Source organism: Sapajus apella, unplaced genomic scaffold (assembly GCF_009761245.1).
Source record: "Sapajus apella isolate SASKATOON/1434 unplaced genomic scaffold, GSC_monkey_1.0 scaffold1, whole genome shotgun sequence".
NCBI lineage: Eukaryota > Metazoa > Chordata > Mammalia > Primates > Cebidae > Sapajus > Sapajus apella.
In genome coordinates this window covers 1,318,508-1,346,151 of record NW_022436941.1, presented here as the reverse complement: position 1 = coordinate 1,346,151, position 27,644 = coordinate 1,318,508, and the positions used below count along the sequence as shown (strand labels likewise).

General features: G+C 43.2%; 1 long non-coding RNA gene across 1 annotated transcript in view; it reads right to left on the bottom strand.

Moving 5' to 3' along the window:
- The window catches only part of LOC116525813, a 373,035-nt gene that overhangs the window by 2,560 nt on the left and 342,831 nt on the right, over positions 1-27,644 (bottom strand). The window contains exon 3 of the long non-coding RNA XR_004257846.1: positions 6,496-6,613. This is a non-coding gene — a long non-coding RNA (uncharacterized LOC116525813). The remainder of the gene's footprint in view (positions 1-6,495; positions 6,614-27,644) is intronic.

The window sequence follows — 27,644 nt, the reverse complement described above, 5'->3', positions numbered from 1 at the left end:
TACAAAAGAGACCATGAGGCCTGTAAAGCCTGAAATATTTACGTCTAGACCTTTGCAGAAAAAGTGTACAGACTCTGTGTTAGGGGAATAGGAAGAAATATCTTCCCAAGCTTGAGAGAACCTTGAGTTCCTTGAATTCCTCAAGAATTCTTGAATTGTTTTGCCTATAAATAACAGAAAACCAGTGTCCAATTGACTTAAATAATGTGAAGGATTAAAATAGCCATAAAGTGATCACATTCCCATCAAGAGGTAAACTATATCCTCTTCCCTTGAATCTCAGTAGACTCTGTGACTGCTTTGACCCAAAGAATATGTCAGAAGTGATGCTGTGCTCTGGTCTTAAGAGATTAGCAACTTCTACTTCCTGTCTCTTAGAATACGCTCTCTAGAAGCCCTGCACCCTGGGGAAGAAGTCTGAGTACCCTAAGACCTCAGGACATGTTGAAGAGGTCACATATATGTGTTCTGGTTAAAGGTCCCAGCTGAACCTAGACTTGCAGCCAGCACTGCCAAGGTACCAAATATATGAGGGAAGCCATCTTGGACTCTAAAGACCAGTCCATCAGCCAGCTGAATCCTACTAAGGGACCTCAGTCAGTAATACATGGAATAGAAGAATTACCTAACTAAGTCCTTCCTGGCTTCCTGGCCTACAAAATTGTGAAATATAATCACATGGATGCTGTTTTAAGCCACTCCATGTTGTGGTAACTGTTTTATAGCAATAGACAACCAGAAGAAACAATACAGAAATCCTATTATCTCATATAAGAAGCAGCTCAGTGTACAGCGAGGGCCATCTAGAATATATCCAGCTATGCTTTTATGCAATGTCCTTGACTCTACTTTCCACTTTGGTTGGTTGAATTGTTAGACTGAGAGCAAGATGACTTGAGTAGTCCTGGAACTCACATTCAAACTTGACAATGTCTGGAGAGAGAAGACTGTTCTTAAGAAAGAGAAAATGTAGGCTAATCAGGATCTACTCTGGAACTGGGAATTGGGTTACCTCCCTTGAGTCACTGGGGAAGGGATGGACACCTGATCGTAATTGAAGTTCTATTAGAAAATAAGTAGGTGAGTGGATATTGGGTGAACAATGCACTTATGCAAAGTATCTGTCTTCCGCCATCATTCATTCATTCAACAATACATTCATCCAGAATAGTTTCAGTTTAATAATATGAATATGCTTCTCTGTAAGTCAAAAGTGGTAAAATAACCATAATTTCAAAAGGTTAAACAATCTTTGTCAAGCTTGTATGACAGTGGGAGGCATGGAGCTAGATGTTAGGACTATTAACATCTAATTTCATAGCAATTAAATGTGCTAAGTTCAAGAAAGGGAAAGGACAGGACCAGCTATGTAATCTGCAGAGCCCCGTGAAAAATGAAAATGGAGGACCCCTGGTTCAAAAAATATTCAGAATTTAAAGATGGTGACAGAAGAGCATTAAACAAAGCATGGAGTCCTTCTAAATGCAGAATGACTGTATATGTGGCGTGTCCATGAAGCTGACTCTGGGAAAGAACAGACGACCACAGAGAGGACAGCAAGGGCCCTAGTTTAGATTGAGCTGGGGGAAGAGGGTGTTAGGAAGGCCTCTCTGAGGAGTAATATTTAAGTAAGGACCTGAAAAGTGGAGAGGAGTACCCAGGTAAAGAGTGGAGGAATGCAGCTTCCTAGAAGAAAAATAGCACTCTCCCTTCTTCTCCATCCTCCAAGTTGGTTAAGAGACAGCATTATCCTGACTTCATCAGCTGTGATGATCAAGATAAAGGTAACAGATCCTTTTCCTGTTTGTGCCAGCTCGGGCCTATTTCCCACCCTTTTTGTATTCTAGACTTTGACACCTGGGTACCCTCCCCATAGAATTTGATCCTCCCCCTTTAATATTGTCGATAGTCAGGACCACCCTACAGGGATCCCAGCCTTGCTCCTTGCTCAATGCTTACTACGCTCAACACTTGATATGCTCAATGGCAGATGCTTTCTAGGAAACAGCCTAACCTGCCTGATCCACTTAGTACAGGCTTGTCACAAATGGGGAAAGACTTCCCCCTGTCCTCACATTCCCTCAAGCCTCAAACCATGAAATCGGCTAATACAAATTGGACCTCAAAAAATTTTATCAACAAACCCAAACCGTTCCCCTCAATTACTGCATTCATCCATTTTGCATTGCTATAAAGGAATACCCAAGACTGGGTAATTTAAGAAGAAAAGTTTATTTGCCTCATGTTTCTTCAGGCTGTACAAAAAGCATGGCACCAGCATTTGTTTCTGGTCAGGACTTTAGGAAGCTTTTACTCATGGAGGAAGGTGAAAGGAGAGAAGATGTGTCATATGGTGAGAGAGGAAGCAAGTGAGAGGGAGGAGGAGGTGCCAGGCTCTTTAAACAACCAGCTCTCATATGAACTAATGGAGTGAGAACTTACTCATTAGGGGGTGGAGGGCACCAAGCCATTCAGGAGGGACTTGCTTCCATGACCCAAACACTTCCCATTAGGCCCTACCTCCACCACTGGGGGATCACATTTCAACATGAGGTTTGGAGGGGACAAATATTCAAACTGTGTCATACCTTATTCCATTTTTAATTCTTCAATGTTCTTTTCCTCTATCAGATTCTACTGGAAATTTGATGATGTAGTGGGCCTCCAAGTTGGTTGTAAGCAGAATCAGACGAGAAGCTTATTAAAAATACAGATGCTCCAGCCCTATGCCAAACCTCGCTTCTCTATTTTTAACAAGCTCCACAGGTAATTCTGATGCACTGCCAAGTCCCTGAACCACTGCTTTAGCAGACTGGACAGAATAAGGAAAAGTTCCCATTGGACTGGTAGGAGTCAGAACATTTCCTTTCTGCCACTACCTTGTGGCTTCCTGGGCAGACCACTCTAATTAAGTTCCTCAGTTGTCCCTTTAAGTAAAGTGATGATTTCTCCATGACATCTCTGCCCTAGAAGCTTGCTGTAGTATGAAAGTGTTGATACCTTCCCATGATCTAGTCCCGCCTCAGGTGGCTGTGCCTCAGTTTCCTCGAGGAACTGCCTGCCCCTCTCCCACTGTAAGATGGCTTGGTAAAACTGTCCATCAAGGTGCTCTGCTGCCCCCTGGCTGCCCCCTGGGCCCAAGACCCAAGTTTGGCCAACCAGATTTTCTCTCCCAGGAAATGAAATGTTGAGAAAACTGAAGCCGAGACAAAATAAATGAAGTTGATTCAACTGGTATGGGTGACCCCAAAAATGTGTTAGTTTATACTTCCTAAGCTATTGTCCTGGTTGCTATGCTTTCTGAAACCTGGTTTTTCAGCCTTTCCCTCAGATCTGTAAGTAACCCTGATAGCCTTCTAACAAATTGTTTCATTTGCTTGAGTCAGAGTTAGTTCTGTTGCTTGCCACCAAAGAATTCTAACTGATTCTCACAATCAAAATACTTGATAGAGTGTTCTATGTACTAATGATGTCATAGCTTCCACTCTTATAAAGCCATTGTGAATGATTTTCTTGTAGCTAAAAGTGAGCATTCTATGGAAGGTCAAGAGTTTGTTTTAATAATGACATCTTTGTCCAGTAATTGCACACAGTGAAAATTTCCCGATAGGATAAGAGGTTATTCACTGACCTGCTGAAATATCTTCAGTGGAAACAGGCCTTGGGTAAATACTCTTCCTTTAAACAACGCTTTTTGTTCTGGACCCAGGGAAGGGAAGGACAAGAGAAAAAGGAAAAGAGTTTGGGCTCAGTTTAAACCAGCTCCCATTCAGCTGTATCTTCCCTTTACATACAAATTTAATAAAAAGTTGACTATGTATTTTTTAAAGGCTGGAAATTGCATCCAAATACACATTTTAAGGGGTGAGTATTACAGAGAAAACGGCTTTAGCGATTAAACCCTTTTCTCTCATCAGCCTCTGTTTTATTTCTAACCTTATCTGATTGTTAGTTTTTACTCTTGCTTATTGTTACTGACATCCTCACTATTTCTCATTTTTATCGACTGTGTTAACAGTTACTGAGCACTTCCTGTGAACCAGGCACGATGCTAGATGTTTAACACGCATTACCTCATTTAATCCTTACAGTGCCCTTCAAAGCCAGTATTATTATCCCCATTTTACAGAGGGGAAACTTGAAGGTCAGTGAGGTTAAGTAACAGCGCTAATGTGCAATGTGACCACTCATTTATTACCTGTATGTCCCTATCTGTCCCCAAGTCTTCCTTACACTGTGCCCCTGCCTTAAATTCAAAGTACCTGCTTAGTCCAAGGCATCATTGGAAAGAATATTAAATGTAGCATTGCATTTAAAAAAAAAATGACAACTGAACTCATTGCCCATGTCATGTTCTATCTTCCTGACTAGACTATAAGCTCCTTGAGGGCAAACACTATGCTTTGTCCACCACAGTATTACCAGTACATGGCTAGCACAGAGGAGGTTCTCAAAAAATGCTTATGGAATCAATGAATGTCCTGTAGGGTCCTCAGAATAAGGGACCATCACAGGGTTAGGAGAAAGTATCAAGAAATCCCTTTCTGGAAATAGAAATTCCAGGTTACCCTTAGTGAATTCAGCCAACTTGGAAGCATGGCCAAGCTTTTAAATAGCATTGGATGATTTCAAACTTGGAATCCTGGGCAGTGATTTCCCTTCCTGAAGAGCTGTTCCATCTTCTAGGCATAGTCATGCTTTGGCTTGAGTTTATGAGGAACAGAAGGTTCAAAAAATCTGATGGGGAAGTACAAGCTAAAAGGCCCAAGTACCAGTCATACTTTTCCCAGGGTAAGTGAGCTCTCAGAGATCTCAAAACCGGGTACCATGCTCTCCATCAAAAACTGGGAACATATTGTTATTTTATCATATTCAGAGATAATGACTAGAGATGATTTTTGGTTGACATAAGACTCACAACATATTCTTGGGTGAACTCTTCGTGTCTCAGTTCCTCGAATGGAAAACAGTCAAGTACATATACAGTCAAAATCTCTAAGTAGAGTCAGTCTCATTCATTGCCTGCTATTTAGTTCAGAATTTGACCTTTGGATTCAGATAAACCTGAGATTAGGCTTTGGCTTTGACTTGTATCAGCCATGTGACATTGAGCAGAACACAGTAGCTCTCAAAGCCTTAGCAGCCTCATCTCTTGTTCGGAAGATGGTAAATGTGATAATGTGTATAACATGTTAAACCAGTGCCAGGTACATGCTAGGCACTCAGTAAACAGGGACTTAGGTCCAGTGATATTTCTGCTGGCTTCACTTGCACATTACATTTTAAACAGTTGAAAAGCCCAGTGTGTTCTTGGTGTTTTAACTGGCAGGTGTGATCTACAGTCATCCTTCAACTAAATGGATTACTTTATCAACTTCAAAATCGTAAGGAAAATTAATTTAAACTAAGGCAATGAAGTGGCATAGACATACAAATGAAACATCTGTCCTGATCTCTGCCTTGGAAAAATGCAAAACACTATAACTCTATTATTCTTTCAAAGATTATTTTAACCATTTATTTAAAAAAATCAGCATTGTTATTGCATCTACCTTGACTGTTTCATTGTCCAAACTTTCTGTATCTATTTTAAGACTTAAATAGAAAGCAGGAAACAGGTTTGACTTTGAGCATAGTGAACAGAAGAAACATCACTCCTTTCTTAAAAGTGATGCTTAGCAGGCATTTTAAAATCCCCATCCTGTCTTGCTCTCACTAGATCACTGATCAGTACTCTACAGTTTCAAGCCAGATAATTCAAAGGCTCAGGATATCAGTTAGATCCCATTGACTATAGGTAGATCCATTTGAATTAGAAAAATTCTAATACTGATGAGAGAACCCTTTCCTGATGTTAGGTGTGGCTAAGGATCTGCTTCAGCTTTGGAATATGGGCAGTAGTTTACAAGAATCAGAAAACAATTTTCTGTGCCTCCCTTCTCTTTGCCAGGGACAGCTGGTATTGATATGTTCATGTAGCATGAGCAGAATAACTTTATGTCACTATAAGCCACCGAGATTTGAGGGCTGTTGGTTTCTGCAGCATAGCTTAGCCTTTCCTAAGGGATATAGAATAGATATAAATGCAGTTGACATGTATAACAGACATACTCATGTAGCCACACATGGAGTCCTCTTGTCATGTTCTACAATTAATTTCCAGAAGTTAATGGTTTAGTGGGATAGAGACAAAGCTCAGAACTATAGTCAATATCAGAATAGCTTTAACACACTGGCAAAAAGATCGAGAGGCATCTCTTCCATGTCATCATGAGAGTGAGAAACATGACTCCTAAATCTGTATTCCTGGCTGGAATTCTCATCTGTCAACAGGTGTCATTGTCACCCTGAAAAGAACCAGAGCAATCTCTCCCTCATCCTCAGGCACTCTCCTGGTGAGTTGTAGTCTGGGGCTGGCCTCAAACTGAGAACTCCTTGGGATATAGCATGCATCCCAAGTAGCCCTCGCTCTAGGGATTTTTTTTTAATCTGTACCTCAAGTCCACATAGAAGAAGCGCTCAAGGTTGATGCTAATCTTCGACACGTCATCTGTTCCCAAGCCAGCCTCTCCATGAAGGAATCAGTGATCTTCCAAATACTTTCTTTTCATAGCTGAAATAAACAATAAATATTATTTATTATTTTAGGAAGAAACACAGGATCTAAATCCCAGTAGTAATAATGACAATGGCCATTTTTTAAGGGCTTGCTGTTTGGCACTATGACACATGCCATTTTATTTAATCCTCACAACAATTTGATTAGGTAGTATATTATTAGAGTTCTCCAGAGAAACAGAACCAATAGAGATATCTGAGATGTATTGTAGAATTGGCTCACACAATTAATGGAGGATAAGAAGTTCCTCAGTATGATGCCTGCAAGCTGCAGAACCAGGAAATCTGGTGCCACAATTCAGTCTGAGTTTAAAGGCCTGAGAAACGGGAGCAGGAGCTCATAGTATAACTCAGAGTCTGAGGCCCAAGGCCAGAGAAGCTGGAGGGTGAAGATTCTTGCTGGTGTCAGTCTCAGAGTCCAAAAGCCTGAGAACCAAGAGCATTAATGTTCAAGGGCAGGAGAAGATGGACGTCCCATCTTCAGCAGACAGTAAATTCACGCTTCCTCTGCCCTGTCGTTCTATTCAGATTAGACAACGCCTACCCACATTGATGAGGGTGAGTCTTCTTTCCTCAGTCTACTGATTTAATTGCTGATCTCTTCCAGAAATATCCTCACAGACTCACCCAGAAATAATGTTCTGCCAGCTATTTACGCATGCCTTAGCCCAGTCAAATGGATACATTATTGGAAGGTACTGTCATTTTCTTTTCTTTTTTTCTTTTTTTGAGATGGAGCCTCACTCTGTCACCCAGGCCAGAGTGCAATGGCATGATCTTGGCTCACTGCAACCTCTGCCTCTTAGGTTCAATCGATTCTCCTGCCTCAGTCTCCTGAGCAGCTGGGACTACAGGTGCCCACCACCGCATCTGGCTAATTTTTGTATTTTTTTAGTAGAGACGGGGTTTCGCTATGTTGGCCAGTCTGGTTTCGAACTCCTGACATCAGGTGATCCACCTGTCTCAGCCTCCCAAAGTGCTGGGATTATAGGTGTGAGCTACCGTAACCAGGCCTGTCATTTACTTTTTCATAGATCAAAAAGCCAAACCTTAACGTGGTCAAGTAATTTGCTTAAGGTCAACCAGCCTAGAAGTGGGAAAAATTATGCAAACTCAAAAGCTGTTCTTTGCAAGGAGGTCCACTTTACTCCCCCTCCTGGCCATAATATTATATCTCAATCTCCACACCCAAGATATAAACCCTGGAGTTTTCCTTGTCTTCATTCTGTTGCCAGTGACTTGATTACATCATTTCTGGTCTGACACCAACACGGCTCCAGTATGTTCCCGGGGAGAATCAGGCCCCCAACACCTGCTAATTTCTTCCTGCCTTTGCAGAAGAGAGCCTGGGAACTTAACCTAAGGAAAAAAATAAATAAATAAAGTGATCCTAGGAGAAAAAAAACTCCTGGGATGTAGAAAAGTTATTTTCCTCTTTGATAATTCTGTGTAACTAACTAGTAACTGTGGAAGAGAAAAGTGATCTATGTGTTTGTTAGAGACTCTGGGGCCTGAGGCGGAAATAGACACTGTGAGACCAAGAAGGGGGCGGAACCAGAGGCTACAGCCAGGAAACAAAAGACAGGAAACAGGATTTCTTTTTTCCAATGTCCAAAACAAAGCTGATGAGGAGTTTGGCAGGAAGAGGGACCACCATTTCATCCTTCCAGTGGAAAAACGACTAAATGCTCAAAATTGAAGATATGTGGGAAGGGATGAGTCATGGAGAAACGGTGATATATAATCTTCTCTTTCTGAGAACAGTCACTTAATATTCCTGCTCAGCATTCTTTTATTATTTGACAGCAATCCTTGTGCCTCTCTATGGGAAGCCAGGAAGGGGTCAGAATCATCTCATGCTGTTTATTATGGGATGCACAGCTGGGAAGCTGTACTGTCTTCCCCTCCCCTCCTTTCGCTCCATGTATTGCTGTTCCCTCTTTCAGTTATGCCTCTCCCACTGTTAGCATAGGTAACTCTTGTTTATTTTTAAGTCTTAGCTTAGATGTCGCTTCCTCAAAGGAATTTTCCTTGATCCTTATTCTGTGGCAGAGTCGTTAGCTGCTTACCCAGGACCCATTTTCCTTTCTTTCTTTCTTTTTTTGTTTTCTTTTTAAGACAGAGTCTCACTCTGTCACCCAGGGTAGCGTGCAGTGGTGCAATCATAGCTCACTGTACCTCGAACTCCTGGACTTAAGGAATCCTTCCACCTCAGCTTCCTAAGTGGCCAGGACTACAAGCATGTGCCACCATGCTGCTAACTTTTAAAAATTATTATTATTATTATTATTTTGTAGAGATGGGGTTTTGTCATGTTGCCCAATCTGGTCTTGAACTCCTGGGCTCAGGCAATCTGCCTGACTTGGCCTCCCAAAGTGTTGGGATTATAGGCATGAGCCATTGTGCTGGGCTTTATTTGCATTTATAACCAAGCTTTCTGCTTAATATCTCCCAGGCTTGAAGCATATTGACTTTCCTTCACCAGCGGACATTATCCAAACAAAACATTATCCAAACAGCTCATATTTACTTGTATGTGTTGGAAAGAGCCATTATTATTGGAAACTATTTAGATTTTGTTTTAAAAATTTTTCTGGAAAATATTTTCAAATCATTTCTTTTGTGGGGAAAATGTCACTGAGATGAAATATTTGTCAAAGTGTGGTTGTACCTGTTCCCACTTATCATTTGATAAACTGCCATAGACAATGCACAGTCGTACAAAGCACATCGTGCAAACCTTAGCTGGTAATTATAAAAATGACCACTGCCCCTGATTTGTAAGCAGCCCCTGACTTAGTTTGGACTCTCCCAGAAGCAGATGTGGAAACAATGATTCAAGTGCAAGGCCTTCATTTGGGAAGTGGAGGGACACTGCTTCAGGGTTGGAGAGGTGATAGAAGAAAGGAAGACAGCCAAAAATGGTTGTGTTATTCAGCCAGCTACCACAGTGAGTGACGAGAGTCTAACCCCACAGAGATACTCTGGGGAATAGTATCCCACAAGAGGCATGGGGAGCTGGGGCACTTACCCACCAATTCCCATCAGCCATCAGCTACTCTCAGGGTATTAATTCCCTTGCAGCCTACAGGGCATGGCAGAGGGGCCTTCTATCCTTCTATGGTTCCCAGGAAATCCCTCATGCATGGAGATGCAGATATTGGCAGTAAGACGTGTCCACAGCACAATGAAATGATAAGGTCTGATGTGCACTGACAGCCCTAACCACAGCCCCCTTCAAGCGAAGTTCAGGCTTCAATGTCCTATTTCACAGGGGATGTAGAAGTTTTTAGATAATATAAGGACACATTTATTTTTTATTTTAATAGTTACAAATTAAGTTTCAACATTGCCTTCCACTTAATGCACAAGGTGCTGGTTTCCAGTTTGTGGTAGTGGTGAAATATACAGATTGCAAAAGAAATCAATTTTTTTAAAGGGCATCCATTGATTTAAGGTATGATGAAGAAAGGTTGGGCACGGTGGCTCATGCCTGTAATCCCAGCACTTTGGGAGGCCAAGGTGAGCGTATCACCTGAGGTCAAGAATTCAAGACCAGCCTGGCCAACATAGTGAACCCCAGTCTTTAGTAAATATACAAAAATTAGCTGGGTGTGGTGGCACATACCTATAATCCCAGCTACTTGGGTGGCAGAGGCAGGAGAATCGCTTGAACCTGGGAGGCAGAGGTTGCAGTGAGCTGAGATGGTGCCACTGTACTCCAGCCTGACTGACAGAGTGAGACTCTGTCTAAAAAATAAAACAAAATAAAAAGTACACTGTAAAAATAATTGTACAGATAGTAATAAATATGCAAAAGTAAGAGAGAAATGACTGAAGTTTGGAAAACTGTGATGGATTTTTTTTTCTTTCTTTCTTTCTTTCTTTCTTTTTTTTTTTTTTAAGATGGAGTCTCGCACTGTCACCAGGCTGGCATGCAGTGGTGCGATCTCCGCCTCCTGGGTTCAAGCAATTCTCCTGCCTCAGCCTCCTGAGTAGCTGGGACTACAGGTGCGTGTCACCATGCCTGGCTAATTTTTTGTATTTTTAGTAGAGACAGGATTTCACCACGTTAGCCAGGTTGGGGATATTTTCTAGGTAGTGAAAGGGAAGCATAAAGCCAGGCCACTAAGTATCTGTGAAGGAATATCTATTGTGTGCCCAGCACTTTTTTAGGCATCAAGAAGAATGTAAGAGACAGAGAAAGGACAAACCCCACAGTAAGGTTTTTACCAGTAGCAGTAGTAATAATGGCTAGCATTTAGTGGGATCTTTGGCTTACCATCACCTGACCTGCCTTCCTTAGGAAGCTCTACCAGCCTTCATAAAATACGTGAAACAACAAAGCATGCTCTATTCAGAGTATGAGGGTCAGGATTCCTAGAGGACGATTTCATTAAAATTTCAGAGGGAAAAGCAGCAGCATGGCAGGATGAGCAGAAACAGGACTGTGCCGACCTGGCAGTGGTCAGAGCCAGAGAACAAGGAAGACACAGCCTTAGGTTTTTCCTCCATGGACCCACCTCCCACTCCACTCAAGCTACAGAGCAGGACTCAGCATCTGGGAGCAGGCAGGATAAAGAAAGAGGAAGCAAGCTGCTGCTGAGTGTTGCCAAGCGACTCCCAAAATGTGCTGCCTTCAGAGGCTGTCTTATTGTGCAAGAAGACATAAAATCCAGATGGCAATTTCTGGATTCTCAACTTTCTATACAGAAGTCATATTTTTCCAATACATCCTAATTCTATTTACTGTGTGTATGGTGGCCACATGTCATTATCAATGGCCAGGCATGAAAATAAAGAAAGTAATTAGGCTAGGAAATGGCTCGGCAGCTGCATCAGCTATGTGCTCTTGGAATGGAGGTGCCGTGATCAGGAACCACTTCTGGGCTGCATTCAAGGGTTGTGTGGCCTCTGGGGACCAGTCACATATGTAAGCATAAATCTAGACTGACGGCAACATCACATTCAATCAAGGCCCAGTCTAACCAGAGGAGCCACAGACCTGTTACAGATAATGCCTCAAGGATTGACTCAGAAAACAAATATGTTCTCATTTGCATCAGAACTTGAATTGGCGTGTTGCTTACTTCCCGGAGGTGCAAAAAATGCAACTGTGGTCTATCTCACATAGCTCCATGTGCTTCTGTCTTCAAACTGGGTTAGCCGAGCCTGAAAACCATCCCCTGGGCCAATAATGGATGAGGTAGCTAATCAAGGGTGCACCTTGGAATCAGAGAGCTTAGCCCTGAAAGCTGGCTCTGCCACTCACCCTAGCATGAGACCTGAGGAAATTTGCTAAGTTTCCCAGAGCTTTTCTTCTGTGAAATGGGACAACAGAAGTATCTATTTCATTTTGAAAATTCAATGAGACAAACTTTCAGCTTGGTGCCTAATACATGGTAAGTGCTTAAGATAGACATGATTATGACTAAATATGACTGGTTTTTATGGTACAAATCTTTATTTTTACCTTTGATGACCTTTGTGCAGAACAGCAAAGGTTATAAAGAGGAATTGGCTCAAAAATGAAGACGGAAGTCGACCAAATTCAATCCTCACTAGAAGACAGAAGAAGGAAAAGGGAAGGGATATTAGTCAGGGTTCTCCAGAGAAACAGAACCAAAAGGATCCATATAGATATAAAGGAGATTTACGACGGGAATTGGCTCATGATGGGGATTATGGAGGGTGAGAAGTCCTTTGATAAGCAGTCTGTAAACTGCAGAACCAGGAAAGCTGGTGGTGTAATTCCGTCTGGTCCACAGGCCTGGGAAACACAGGAGCTCATAGTGTAACTCCCTGTCCAAGGCCAAAGGTCTACTTCGGGGTTAGGCCATGGGAAGGGAGGTAGGGAGATAGGGAGGTAGGGGTGCTGCTGGTATAAATCCTGGATTTTAAAAGCTCAGGAACCAGGAGCTCCGATGTCTGAGGACAGGGGATGATGGATGTCCCAGCTCAAGAAGAGAGAGAGAAAATTAACCCTTCCTCTGCCTTTTTGTTCTATCTGGGCCCTCAGCAGTTGGACGGTTCCTGCCCACATTGGGGAGAGCAGTTTGTTTTACTCAGTCAACTGATTGAAATGCTTGTCTCTTCCAGAAACTCCTTCACAGACACACAGAAATAATGTTTTACCAGTGATTTGGGCATCCCTTAGCCTAGTCAAGTTGACCTATAAGGAGAAGAATGAGCTGGCTAACCATAAGGTTGTCAAATGGGAATGGAAAATGGGAAAGATAGCTCATCATAAGAATACACTTCTCAGAAACACAAATTAATTTTATGGTGATTGAGCATGAGACTTAAAATAACTTAGTAGGAAACTGCATATGTTCATTCCTAAATAAAAAGAGAAATAAGAAAGAGTGTAATTAAAATGCCCACTAGAAATGATAAAGGAGGCCATACTGCTTTTGCTGGTACTCCAGTAGCTTGAATATTAAAATAATAACACCCATGGAGGTATACTATGGTGGATAATGGCATAGTACAGGTGCCACAGTCTCCCCTGTGCTATGGTGAGGCTTCTCAAAAGTCCCCTGCTTCCACTTTTGCCCCTGCACAAACCATTTTCTGACCACCAGCCAAAGTTACCTTTAAAAAAAATATACATGTCAGCACCTTATCTCTGCAAGAACGGCCATAATCAAAAAAATCAAAAAATAACAGATGTTGGTGTGGATGTGGTGAAAGGGGAACACTTTTACACTACTGGTGGGAATATGAACTAGTACAACCACTATGGAAAACAGTATGGAGATTCCTTAAAGAACTAAAAGTAGAACTACCACTTAATCTAGCAATCCCACTACTGGGTATCTACTCAGAGGAAAAGTAGTAATTATCCAAAAAAAGATACTTACACATACATGTTTATAGCAGCACAATTTGCAATTGCAAAAATATGGAACCAGCCCAAATGCCCATCAACCAACAAGTGGATAAAGAAATTGTGGTATATATATATAACATCAAATACTACTCAGCCATAAAAAGGAATAAAATAATGGCATTCACAGCAACCTGGATGGAGTTGGAGACCATTATTCTAAGTGAAGTAATTCAGGAAAGGAAAACCAAACATCCTATGTTCTTACTCATAAGTGGGAGCTAAACTATGAGGATGCAGAAGCATAAGAATGATACAATGGACTTTGGGGACTTGGGGGAAAGGGTGGGAAGGGGTGAGGATAAAAGATTACAGATTGTGTTCAGTGTATACTGCTCAGGTGATGGGTGCACCAAATCTCACAAATCATCACTAAAGAACTTATTCATATAACAAAACACCACCTGTTCCCCCCAAAACCCATTGATATTAAAAATATATATATATCAGGTAGGACGCAGTGGCTCATGCCTGTAACCCCAGCACTGTGGGAGGCTGAGGCAGGAGGATAGCTTTAGCCCAGGAGTTCCAGACCAACCTGGGCAACACGTCTAAACCCCATCTCTACAAAAAATACAAAAATTAGCTGGGCGTGGTAGCACATGCTTCTAGTCCCAGCTACTCAGGAGGCCAAGGTGGAAGGATGGCTTGAGCCTGGGAGGTCAAGGCTGCCGTGAGCCGAGATCACACCACTGCACTCCAGCCTGGGTGACAGAGTGAGACAGTCTCAAAAAAAAGAAAAAAATAGTATCAGATTATGTTACCACTCTGCTTCAAATCCTGTGGGCTTCCTAGTGGATTTAAAATAAAATCCAAACCACTTTTAAAGGTCATGATATGGCCTCCAGCAACTTCTCTGGCCTCATCTTGCACCACCACCTTGCTCGTGACTCCAGAACAGGCCAAGCTCATTCCCACCGTGAGGGCTGATCCCTCCATCTGGATGTTCCTGCCAGATATCTGCATGACTGGTTTCTGAGCAGCAGAGTCCCCAGTTAGGCATTACCTCCTTAAGGAGCCTGCCCTCAACTACCCAACCAAATGTTAATTCTCCCACCCCATTCTCTCCTGGATTACTTTTAAAACTTCTCTTTATAGCATTTTAATATTAGGCAAAATTGCCTATTATGTTTATGCACTTACCCCTAAATCCCTCTGCAGTGGTACCTGCCATATAGAAGAGATATTTGAATAACTAAGTAAATAAATCAACGTATATTTTACTCTCTTACTACTCCCACCCCAGCACCTTCCTGTCTTGGGGGAGTTTGTGATTCAGAGCTAAAAGCAGAAGTTGTCTGAAGCCAGCCTGTCGTTCTCTCTTTCATGAAGATCTTACCAAGCTGAGGAGCAGATGCTTGGGGCCCCAGGGGCCAGAGCATAAGCGGCCTTACTGTGGTTGGTTGAGAAGAGGTGGAACAGGATTTCTTCAAGCAGTGGGAGATCTGCAGGTTGGTGAATGATGGGTCCTAGAACTACCTCCTTGTAGATCCTTGAGGTCATGTGGGATCTAGGGAGTTGCAAATGGAGAAGGAACAGGGAGCTTTAAGGTGGGCTAAGGAAGGGAGACACCAGGCATGGGAGCCGGGTATGAGAGTCCTGCACCCTAGGAGGCACAGAAGTCCAGGTTTTGGGTGCTCACTTGAGCCTGGACAAGGCCCATGCACTAGTCCGCTGAGTCAACTACAGTATAGCCCCCAATGTCTCGGCAGCCTGAGAAAACTAGAGGGTGGAGGGTTGCAATAATAGCTGAGACAGAGTTTCCTGAAGCCTGATAGAACAGGGGCTGGGAGTTGGACTGCATATCATTTAAAAATTTTCAGACATCTTTGAGCTTGAGAAACAGTACATATCTGCTGCTCAATACCCAGCGCAGGAAGACTACACTTCCAGCAGCTTTCATTGATAAGAACTTAGAATGCCAGGCCTGGACTGGGCACTCTACAACTTAGCCCCTTAAATCTTAAAACAATGCTATGAGAGAGGCCCTATCTCATCTATCTATCTATCTATCTATCTATCTATCTATCTATCTATCTATCCATCCATCCATCCATCTATCCATCTATCTATCAGAGTTGGGAGCTGAGGCCTAGAGATGCTTGGTTACTAGATTTCCAGGTCCATTCAGGGTGAGAGGCAGTAGTAAGGGGCTCCACTTTGGAGGCCAATCCCCTTGAAACTCATACCTCTACTCTTCCCCACTCTGCCTGTAAGGTTTGTGATGAACTCCTTGTTCATCACAAACTAGCTCTTTCTGCATCAGCTTTGTCCTGCAGCTGGAAACAAGCAAGGGCTGCCTGCCTGCAAAGAGAACAATCACAGCCATCTGCTCTCCAGGATGAGTGCAGTGTTCTGCCCCACAAAGCTGCAGGGCGAGAGAAGGGTGTATTGCTTTCCTCCAGTTTGGAACTGGGATCATTTTCACCCTGAAGAGGTTCAAGACAAAAGCGCATAGGTAGGCTAAGCCGACTCTGATGTCCTCCCCTCTCCCCAGCACCTGCTGGAGGCACCAAGAGGACACAGACATTGCCTGATTTTATCCATTTTTTGACCTACCCATTGCATGACATTAAGTGTTGTTTTCCTACCTCAAAGACACAAAGATATCTTTCTAGAGTACAAACAGGTAACATGGCCAAATACCACACAGAAAAATTGTGTTATCAACTGCTCCCTCCTGGTGAGGAAGAGCAGCCTATTTTGCAGGAGATTGCTTGCCTTCCCATCTGCTCTTCCCCTTCTAAGCACCCCCTGGTGCATTCCTCCTACCCCGGGTTATTCCTGGGATTGAGGAAAGGACCAGGAAAATGAGTTCATATGGAAGGATTTGTGATTTCATCATCTCATTCTTGAGAAGTGAGGGCAGGATTGGGAGGGGGGTGAAGAATATCATTTAAAAATAGGAATCTAGAGAAGATTGTGTTCTAGATAAAGGAATGACTCCAACCGTGGAAGCTGAGGCTACAAAGTCAGGGCGGACACACAGCTGTGATCCCCTCAAATTCCAATGTAAGTCTCTGGCTTGGGACTTAACCCTGAGGAACCCATTTGGATGTTGGGACCTTCAGTATCTCAGATTTTTCAAGCCTGACCAGTAAATCTTAGATGAGGCTCACTAAAACTGCAATATACATCTCACCCTCTCTCCGCCTGCCTTGCCGCAATTCCATGCCCTATCAGTTTTCATTCCTGAGACAAGACCTGTGCCCAGGGCCAGTGTGGGGCATATAAGGGGAGGCCCAGAAAGGGTATTTGGTTGAACTTTCAGGACAGAGGGGTCATCAAACTCAAACAATTGGTGACTCAGGATATTTGCACATTCTCACCAGGCTCAGTCAGGAGGGAAGTTGGAGGTCTCAGCAACCGGGCACTTGCAGCCTGGAAGACGCATTATAAGTTGTTTCTCCAGTGGCAGATACTTGCCTGCTATAGATGGCACTGGAGAGCAACCCATAACGTGTTCCCAGGGCCCAGCAGAGACAGAACACTTGGCAATTGGGTACAAAGTAATCAGGTATCTGAAACTGCCTATCATGAGGGGTGTTGTTGGATCAAGTCATAAGCTGGGTGAGCCCAGCAGCACCACATTGCAATATGGAAATGATACATTTGGAATCAAGCTGCATGAGCAAGTAGTCGAGACCCCAGGTCACCTGTCACAGCTGCACAAACATTTCTCTCCCAGTGGGTACCTATGCCATATTGGGAGTTCTCCTTCCCCCCAACTTTTAAGTTCAAGGGTACATGTGCAGGATGTTCAGGCTTGTTACATAGATAAATGTGTGCCCTGGGCTAGAGGAGGAGAAAGAAGCCCTAGCCTGGTTTATGAATGGCTTGGGTTTGTAGACAGGTGCAAGGCAAAAGGGCATGGCAGCTGCACTCCAGCTACGTTCGGGAGTTGTCCTGAAACAGAGTGGATGGAGATGGAAAGCCTTTCCAATGGATGGAGTGGAAAGTGGTGCATGTAACCACCTACTTTGTGTAATTTGAGGTGAGACTATAGAGATTTATGGGCAGAGGCCAATGGCCTGCTCATCAGATTAGGGATCTGGGGCAGACACATATGGGAGTGGACACAAAGTGAGGATTGTTATATCACATTCTAATGCCTGCCAGAAGGCATCCACCATGGAAGAGGTACTCAACAACCGAGTAGATAAATAATTCAGCAGGCTGATGTCAAATGCATGGTGGGCACATGCATGGGTGACCTTGGTAGCAGAGGGTGCCCATACATGTATGGACCAAACAACACGGATCCCCACTTACCGTGGCTGATCTAGCTACTACTACCTTTGAATGTTCAACTTGGATGCAACATAGACCAGCCATGAGATCCTGTATGGACTATATTGTTCCCCCCAAATTCATACGCCGAAGTCCTAACCCCTAGTACTTCAGAACGTGTCTGCATTTGGAGGTGGGGTCTTCAAAGAGCATTAAGTTAAAATCAGGGCATTTAGGGTTGGCTGTAATCCAATATGACTAAGTCCTTATGAGGAAATCTGGACACAGACACATATAAAGAGAAGACAATGTGAAGATGCAAGGAGAAGATACTTGTCTGCAAGCCAAGGAGACAGGCCTAGAACAGATACTTCCCTTCATGGCCCTCTGAAAGAACCAAACTTGCAAAACTTTCATCTTGGACTTCTAGCCTCCAGAACTGTGAGACAGTAAGTTTCTGCTGTTTCAGCCACCCAGTCCATGGTACTTTGTTATGGCAGCCCCAGGAAGCTAACATAGCCCCCAATGTGATGTTATTCCTCAAGGAAACCAACGGGCTAGTTGGTGACAAACTGGCAACATTGAGCTCTTTCTGTCTTGGAAGAGCTACCAGTTTAACCTCATAGAGAGAATTGTTCAGAATATGGATTTGCCTTCTGACGGAGCCTTAGTCGGCATCACTATTCACAGGCTTAAGGAAAAAATGATCCACAGTTGTTTTCCTACCCAACATAACATCTAACCAGGGTTCCCTTCACAGCAAATGAAGTGCAGGTGTGGGCCCATTAACAGGCGATCCAGTGGTCATACCACCCAGAAGCACACTGTCTACATGCAATGGGCCTGGCAGTATGTGGGAATGGCTTTCCACAGACACAGCTGAACGACGGGTGCCATGCATCAGGATCCATCAAAGGCATTAAATCAGAGATCTCAATATGTCACTGTGTCCCCGGTAGGATGAATACATTGACCAGGAAACCAAGGAATGGCAGCAGGAGTGTCCCCACTTATCACTACTCCAAATGACCCATTGAGGGACTTGGTATTTCCTGTCCCCACAACTCTATGCTCTGCCGGGTTGGAGGTCACGATTCTCAGAAAGGGTGTGCTCTTGACACAGCAAGCTATGGCTGCTGCCAGGGAACTTTGGACTTGGCATGTTCAGCCAGTAGGCAAGGAGTCACCATCTTGGCAGAGATCATTGATCCTGATCAGCAGAAGGATATAGGGCTGCTTGTACACAGTGGAAGTATGAAGGCATGTGGAACCCAGGTGATGTGTAGATAGGTACAGCAATCTGAGTTGAGAAGGCTGAGACTCAGGCCCCTCAGGAAGGAGGGCTTACATCACATCACCAGGTAAGCCATGAAGACCTGCAGGGTGATGACAGGGTGAGGGGAATTTTAAATGGCTAGTGAAGAGAGGGGATCAGTATCCCCTGCAGCACTGAGAAGCTGCATCTACTGCAGCTATAGAAGCTGTAGTCAGTTCTCACTTCCTTCTAATTTCCCCACCAGGAAGAGAAACTCATGAAAACTCCAGAGGAGCTGCTTCCTGAGAAGAGGATCTGTGAGCCCTAGAGACGGACTGTGGAAGCCACGGGGATGCAGCACTCAGATCTCGCTTCAAGAAAGAACCTGCTGGAAGGACTGCAGTTAGCAGACAGTCTCCAGCTTCAGTGTCTTTGAGATCAACCTCAGTGTTCATGCTAGGGCAGCATTCTCCCCAGGCTGTGCCCAGCCAATGGTAGTTTGGCAGAAGTACTAGAGCCAAGCCATTTCTGGCCAGCATGGACAACTTTGTGGGCAAGTTTTGTGCTGGGGCCCCAGGTGGGCTTGACAAGATGTTCTCAGAACCGCACTACAGCCTGAAGCTCTTCCTACCCAACCCTCCTTTTTTCCCTCTCTCCTTTCAAAGGTGTCACAGCTACAATGCAGTCTGAAGGCTCTTCCTGATCACTCCCACTCCCTTTCACCCTTATCTTTCATGGTCAGGAAATCCAATAAATCTCTGGCGGTTTTAATGCCATCTTGGGGCCTCAATTGATATGATAGCACTCCCCATCAGAATGGGCAAAGTCCTTGAAGGTGAGAATTGGAAGAGAGGGTTGGAATTGCAATGCCTAAAAAACAAGAGTTTTTGATTTTCTGTCACTACTCTGGAAAGGAATGAACACTCCAAAACTGCGAGAAAAGAGGAAGTGAGAGTGGAGTCCTCAGTCCTCTTAGTTGGTTACTTTTCACTTCTTGGGCCTCTGGATGGTGGGCATTCTTGGGTTCAGTCCTTGGACACTTCTATTCCCTTTTTTTTTTTTTTTTTTTGACAGAGTCTCGCTCTGTTGCCCAGGCTGGAGTGCGGTGGCATGATCTTGGCTCACTGCAACCTCCGCTTCCCAGGTTCAAGTGATTCTCCTGCCTCAGCCTCCCAAGTAGCTGGGACTACAGGCACCCACCACCACATCCAGCTAAATTTTGTATTTTTAGTAGAGGTAGGGTTTCACCATGTTAGCCAAGCTGGTCTTGAACTCCTGACCACAAATGATCTACCCACATCAGCCCCCCAGAGTGCTGGGATTACAGGTGTGAGCCACCATTCCTGGCCCACTAACTTCCTAGTGGATCTTGTGGAGTCTTGTGGCTTAAAATAACATTTATATGCTGATGACTCTCAAATTTGTATGTCGGGTCATCAAAATGAAAAACTCTTATGCTTCCAAGAATGATTAAGAAAGAAAAAAGAAAATCCACAGAATAGGACAAAATATGTGTGAGTCATATATTAGACAGGTACTTATACCCAGAGTATATAAAGAACTCCTCAGTTCAACAATAAAAAGATAAATAGCCCAATGGAAAAAATAGGCAACAAATCTGAATAGACATTTTTTCCAAAGCAGATATAAAAGTGACTAATAAGCATGTGAAAAATGTCCAATCTCATTAGTCATCAGAGAAATGCAAATCGAAATCACAATGAGATGCCACTTCACCCTCACTAGGATGGCTATAATAAAAAAAGACAGACAATAACAAGGATTGCTGAATATCTGGAGAAATTGGAACTTTCATACATTGCTGGTGAGAATGTAAAATGTACAGCTGTTTTAGAAAACAGTTTGGCAGTCCCTGAAAATGTTAAAAATAAAATTATCCTATGACTCAGCATTCCACTTCTAAGTATACCCAAAGGAACTGAAAACACATGTTCACACAAAAACTTATACATGAATGTACATAGCAACATTATTCATAATAGCTCAAAGTGGAAAAACACAAATGCCCATTGACTGATGAATAGACAAACTAAACGTGGCTAATCTACACAATAGAATATTATTCAGGCATAAAAAGGAATGAAGCACTAATAGTCGTAGGTGTACCTTGAAAACATTATGCTCAGTGAAAGAAGCCAGAAACAAATGGCCACAGATTTTATGATTTCATTTTTATAAAATGTTCATAATAGGCAAATCATAGGGGAGAAAGCGGATTCATGGTACCAAGGGCTTGAGGGGAGAGAGGGATGGGGAATGACTAATAGGTATGGGATTCCTTTTTGGGGTGATGAAATGTTTTGAAATCAGATAGTGGTGATTGTTGCACCATCCTGTGAATATACTGAAACCTACCAATCTGTACATTTTAGAAGATAAATTTATGATGTGTGAATTATGTCTCAGCAAAATTTTTCCACTAAAAAAAGAAACCATAGGAATGAGAAAAAAATAATAATGTCATTCAACCCTGACCGCTCTCCTAAACTGCATGTTGGTTATCTCCTCCTGGCTACTTGGTATTTCCACCTGGATGCCTAATAGGCACCTCCAACTTAGCATGTCCCAAACTGAACTCCTGGATCTCAGCATTCCCCCCAGATTTTCTCCTCCCATAGTTTTCCCATCTCAATAAATGTCAACTCCATGCTTCCAGTTGCTTATGATTAAAAAAAAAAAAGAAAAAGAAACTGGAGCCATCCTTGTCTCCCCTCTTTCTTCACACTCTATAATCCCTCTATCAGTGAATCCCATCCCACCTGTGAGATACTTGCGGGATCTGAGCACTTCTCCCACATTCACACCTGTCACTCGGGTCCAAGCTACCATCATCTCTTGCCTGGATCACAGCATTAGCCTCATAACTGGTCTCCCTGCTTCTATCATTGCCCTGCTACAGGTCGAACTGTGTCCCCTCCAATTCGTGTGTTAAAGCTTTAACCTTCAGTAGCTCAGAATGGGACTATATTTGGGGATAAGGCCTTTGAAGATGTGATTAAGTCAAAATGAGGTCATCAGGGTGGGCCCTAACCCAATCTGACTGGTGTCTATGAGAAGAAGAAATTTGGACACCCAGACATCAGGGATGTGCATGCGCAGAGAGAAACCATGTGAGGACACAGTGAGAAGGTGGTGGCAGCCAGCCAAGGAGAGAGACTTCAGGAGAAAGTTACCTGCCCATCTCTTGATCTTACTTGAACTTCTGGCCTCCACAACCATGAGAAAATAACTTTGCTGTTGAAGCCACTCAGCCTGTGGCATTTTATTATGGCAGCCCCAGCAAACTAACACCCTGCCCCTGCTGACACCATTTTCTACACAGTTGCCAGAGTGGTCTCTTGAAATCATATTTCCTCCCCGCCCTACAGCCATGGCCTGTAAATCGCATTCTTCTGACCGCATCTCCTCCCCAGGGTGCCGTGAACGTCCTACCCCTTCCTGGGCTCCCGGTCCACTGTGCTTGGGCCACGCTGTCCTTTCGGGAGTGTCACAGACACCCATGGCTCTCACACTGTGTAGTTTTTGCACACACTGTCCTCTGCCTGACACTCTTCTCCCACACATCTGTACAGCTCCCCACCTCGATCTTTAGGTTGCTGCCTGAACGCCAGTCCTTGGGGGCTTCCCTAGTGCCCTAAAATGGCCACACCTCTCCCCAGTCCCTTTCCATCCTTGTGCATGCTGTGGTCATTTTCATTTAGCACTTAGCCCCGCCTGACACGTTATTCTCATGTATGGCATTGTTTGCTTGCATGCTGTTTCCCTCTCCCACTTGGAGAGTCAGCTACACGGAGACAGGGACTTCATTGCGATTGTGGCTGTATCCTTCATGCCTCAGACAGTACCTGGCACATAGTAGAAGCTCAATAAATGATAGATTAAAAAAATGAAAATAAAAGGGTAAAGGAATTAAAGTGATTTGGGTTATCTTTAAGCCTGACCACTTCTTCCCTTGCTAAAAAGCTCAGAACCAGCTGGGTGTGGTGGTTCACACCTGTAATCCTTGCATTTTGGGAGGCCGAGACAGGCAGATCACCTAAGGTCAAGAGTTCAAGACCAGCCAGGCCAAGATGGCAAAACCCTGTCTCTACTAAAAATATAAAAATTAGACAGTGTGGCAATTACTTAAGGACCTAGAAATAGAAATTCCATTTGACCCAGCAATCCCATTACTGGGTATATATCCAAAGGATTATAAATCGTTCTACTATAAGGACACATGCACACGAATGTTCATTGCAGCACTGTTTACAATAGCAAAGACCTGGAACCAACCCAAATGCCCATCGATGATAGACTGGACAGGGAAAATGTGGCACATGTACACCATGGAATATTATGCAGCCATCAAAAACGATGAGTTCGTGTCATTTGTAGGGACATGAATGAACCTGGAAACCATCATTCTCAGCAAACTGACACAAGAGCAGAAAATCAAACACCACATGTTCTCACTCACAGGCGGGTGTTGAACAATGAGAACACATGGACACAGGGAGGGGAGCACTACATACTGGGGTCTGTTGGGGGGAAACAGGGGAGGGACAGTGGGGGTGGGGAGCTGGGGAGAGAGCATGGGGAGAAATGCCAGATATAGGTGAAGGGGAGGAAGGCAGGAAATCACACTGCCATGTGTGTACCTATGCAACTATCTTGCATGTTCTTCACATGTATCCCAAAACCTAAAATGCAAATAAAAAAAAAAAAAGAAAAAAAATACAAAAATTAGCCAGGTGGGAGAGAGATCCAAGATGGCTGATTACTAACAGCTCAGGATTTTAGCTCCCAGTGAAAGCGCAGAGAACGAGAGGACACCACACTTTCAGATGAATTTTTGTTGCTCACGGACCAGAAGATTCCCAGTAGAGGAGCCCCACGGGTCGCCGGCGTGACTCTTGTGGCCGGCGTGGCGGTTATTGATGCAGAGTAAATGGGACTGGGTCCCCTTTCGGTCGATGTTTGAAGCCCTGGGAAGGCAGACTCGCCTATTCAGCTGATTAAAAAGGGACTCGAGAAGGAAGCCAGACCAGAGATTCCCAGGCAGAAAAGCACCACGAATCTTAACGTTGCTGTTTTGGCCGACGCAGTGAGTTGCTCAGATTCCGGCACTGGGAATCAACAAGTTGGGCGTCCACTCAGAGACCTAATTTGAAAGTCGGTAATTACAAAGATGATAGGTGGATAAATTTACAATGATGGGAAGAAACCAGTGTAAAAAGGCTGAGAATAACCCAAAATCAGAATGCCTCTCCCTCTACAGGGGATCACAGTTCCTCATCAACAAGGGAACAAGGCCTGATGGAGAACGAGTGTGTTCCATTAACAGATTTAGGCTTCAGAAGGTGGATAATAAGAAACTTCTGTGAGTTAAAAGAACATGTTCTAGCCCAATGTAAAGAAACTAAGAACCTTGAAAAAAGTTTCGACGAAATCCTAATGAGAATAGACAATCTAGAGAGGAATATAAGTGAATTAATGGAACTGAAGAATACAATATGAGAACTCTGCGAAGTATGCACAGGTTTTAACAGTCGAATTGATCAAGCAGAAGAAAGGATATCAGAGGTCGAAGACCAACTTAATGAAATGAAATGAGAAGACAAGATTAGAGAAGAAAGAGTAAAAAGGAATGAGCAAAGTCTCCAAGAAATATGGGACTATGTGAAAAGATCTAATTTACATTTGATAGGTGTACCTGAATGTCATGAAGAGAATGAATCCAAGCTGGAAAATATTCTTCAGGATATTATTCAGGAAAACTTTCCTAACCTAGTCAGGCAGAAAAATACCCAACTTCAGGTAATACAGAGAACGCTACAAAGATATTCCTCAAGTAGAGCAACCCCAAGGCACATAATCGTTAGATTCACCAGTATTGAAATAAAGGGGCAGCTAGAGAGAAAGGTCAGGTTACCCATAAAGGGAAGCCTATCAGACTCAGCAGATCTCTCAGCTGAAACCCTACAAGCCAGAAGAGAGTTGGGGTCAATATTCAATATCCTCAAAGAAAAGAATTTTCAGCCCAGAATCTCATATCCAGCCAAATTAAGCTTCATAAATGAAGGAAAAATAAAATTTTTCACGAACAAGCAAGCACCCAGAGATTTCATCACCACCAGGCCTGCTTTACAAGAGCTTCTGAAAGAAGCACTATACACAGAAAGGAACAACCAGTATCAGTCATCCCAAAAACTTACCAGAAGGTAAAGAGTATCTCCATAATGAAGAATCTATATCAACTAATGGGCAAAATAGCCAGCTAGCATTAAACGGCAATATTAAACTCACAAATATCAATATTAACCCTAAATTTAAATGGATTAAATGCCCCAATCAAAGACACAGACAGGCAAATTGAATAAAAAGTCAAAACCCATCGGTTCGCTGTATCCAGATCCATCTCATAAGCAAGGACACACAAAGACTCAAAACAAAGGGTTGGTGGAAGACTTACCAATCAAATGGAGGGCAAAAAAAAAAAAAAAAAAGAAAACAGGAGTTGTAACTTTCATCTCTGACTTTAATAGTAACAAAGACTAAAAGAAACAAAGAAGGACATTACATAACGGTAAAAGGATCAATGCAACAACAGGAGTCAATGATCATAAATATATATGCACCCAATATAGGAACACCCAGATACATAAGACAGGTTCCCAATGACTTCTAAAGAGACTTGGACTTCCGCACAATAATAGCGGGAGACTTTGACACCACATTGTTAATATTCGACGGATCAACGAGATAGAAAATTAACAGGGACATCTATGATTTGAACTCAGACCTGGAACAAGTAAACTCAGTGAATGTTTATAGAATTCTTCACCCCAGGTCCACAGAACATACATTTTTCTCAGTATCATATTACAGCTATTTTGAAAGTGACCACATAATTGGAAGTAAATCACTCTTCAGCATTTGCATAGCATTTCACAGACTTAAAGGAAATATTGGTTGGCTGTTTGTTATTTTCTTCCCTTATTCCTTCCTGTCTCCACTGTTAAGTGCAATTATCGGCATAAAAGAGGTTTTTAGTACCTATTTTTAGATTGAATTCTAGCCTGGGCAATAGAGCAAGACTCCTGTTTTCTCTCCCCCTTTCTCTTTCTCTTTCTTTCTTTAAAAAAAAAAAAATAAATAAATAAATAAATAAATAGAACCCCCTAGGAATCCTGTATGCAGTGAAGGTCTGAACTGATGATCCATATGTCAATCAGTAGTTAGAAGAGGATGGCTTTTTTGTTTTTGGAGACAGGGTCCCACTTTGTACCCCAGGCTGGAGTGCAGTGGCACGATCATGGCTCACTACAGCTTCAGTCTCCTGGGTTAAAGCAATCCTTCCACCTCAGCCTCCTGAGCATGCACTACCAGGTCCAGCTAATTTTTATTTTATTTTATTATTTTATTATTATTTTTTTTTTTGTGAAGAGACAGGGTCTCCCTCTGTTGCCCAGGATGGTTTGAAATTTCTGGGCTCGAGCAATCCTCCCACCTAAAAAAAAAAAATGAAAAAAAAAATTAGCCAGGTATATTGGCACGTTCCCATAGTCCCAGCTACATGGGAGGCTGAGGCAGGAGAATCTCTTGAATCTAGAGGCACAGGTTGTAGTGAGCTGAGATCATGCCACTGCACTCTAGCCTGGTTGACAGAGCAAGACTCTTTGTCTCAAAAACAAAAACAAAAACAAAAAAACAAAACCAAACGAAAAAACCAAATCTGTGTGCTGTCTTTAGTAAGTGTGCCGGGAAATTCATGCATCAACCTCTACCTAGTTTTATTGGTTCCCCTTCCTTTATTTCTCTTTGTTGCTATTCCTCTTCTTGAGATATACTGTATGCAATTTTAAAGCTGTCTCTTGAGACAGGGTCTCACTCTGTCATCCAGGCTAGAGCGCAGTGGCATGATCATAGCTTACTGCAGCCTTGACCTCCCGGGCTTAAGCAATCCTTTTACCCTACTTCAGCTTCCCAGGTAGCTGGGTATACAGGCATGTGCCACCATGCCTGGCTAATTATTTTGGTTTTTGAAGAGGCTAGGTTTTGCCATGTTGTCCAGGCTGGTCTTGAACTCCTGGGCTCAAGCAATCCACCCATCTCAGCCTCCCAAAATGCTCACAGACGTGAGCCCTCAAGCCCAGCCTGAAGCTGTTTTAAATTTTGACATAATATGGAATATAATAAACTTTAAAACAATTTTTTAAAATGTCTCCAGTGTCTGGCCTTCTGGGATAGCTGTTTGATTTCTGGCCACTATGGGGTGGGAGAAAGACAATTTGCATGTTCCTGGCTCATAGTGCTGAGTGGACGTGGGTTATTTTCATCTCAAGAGTTCTTGGGAGAATTCTTCTGAAGATGTAAAAATTCTCCCAGGGGCCAAGTCTGGTGGCTTTCGCTTGTAATCCCAGCCACTTGGGGGGCTGAGGTGGAGGATTGCTTGAACCCAGGAACTCAAGGATGCAGTAAGCTATACCAGAGCCACTACACTCCAGCCTGGGTGGCAGAGCAAGATGCTATAGATAGAAAGAAAGAAAAGAAAGAAAGAAAGAAAGAAAGAAAGAAAGAAAGGAAGGAAGGAAGGAAGAAGGAAGGAAGGAAGGAAGGAAGGAAGGAAGGAAGGAAGGAAGGAAGGAA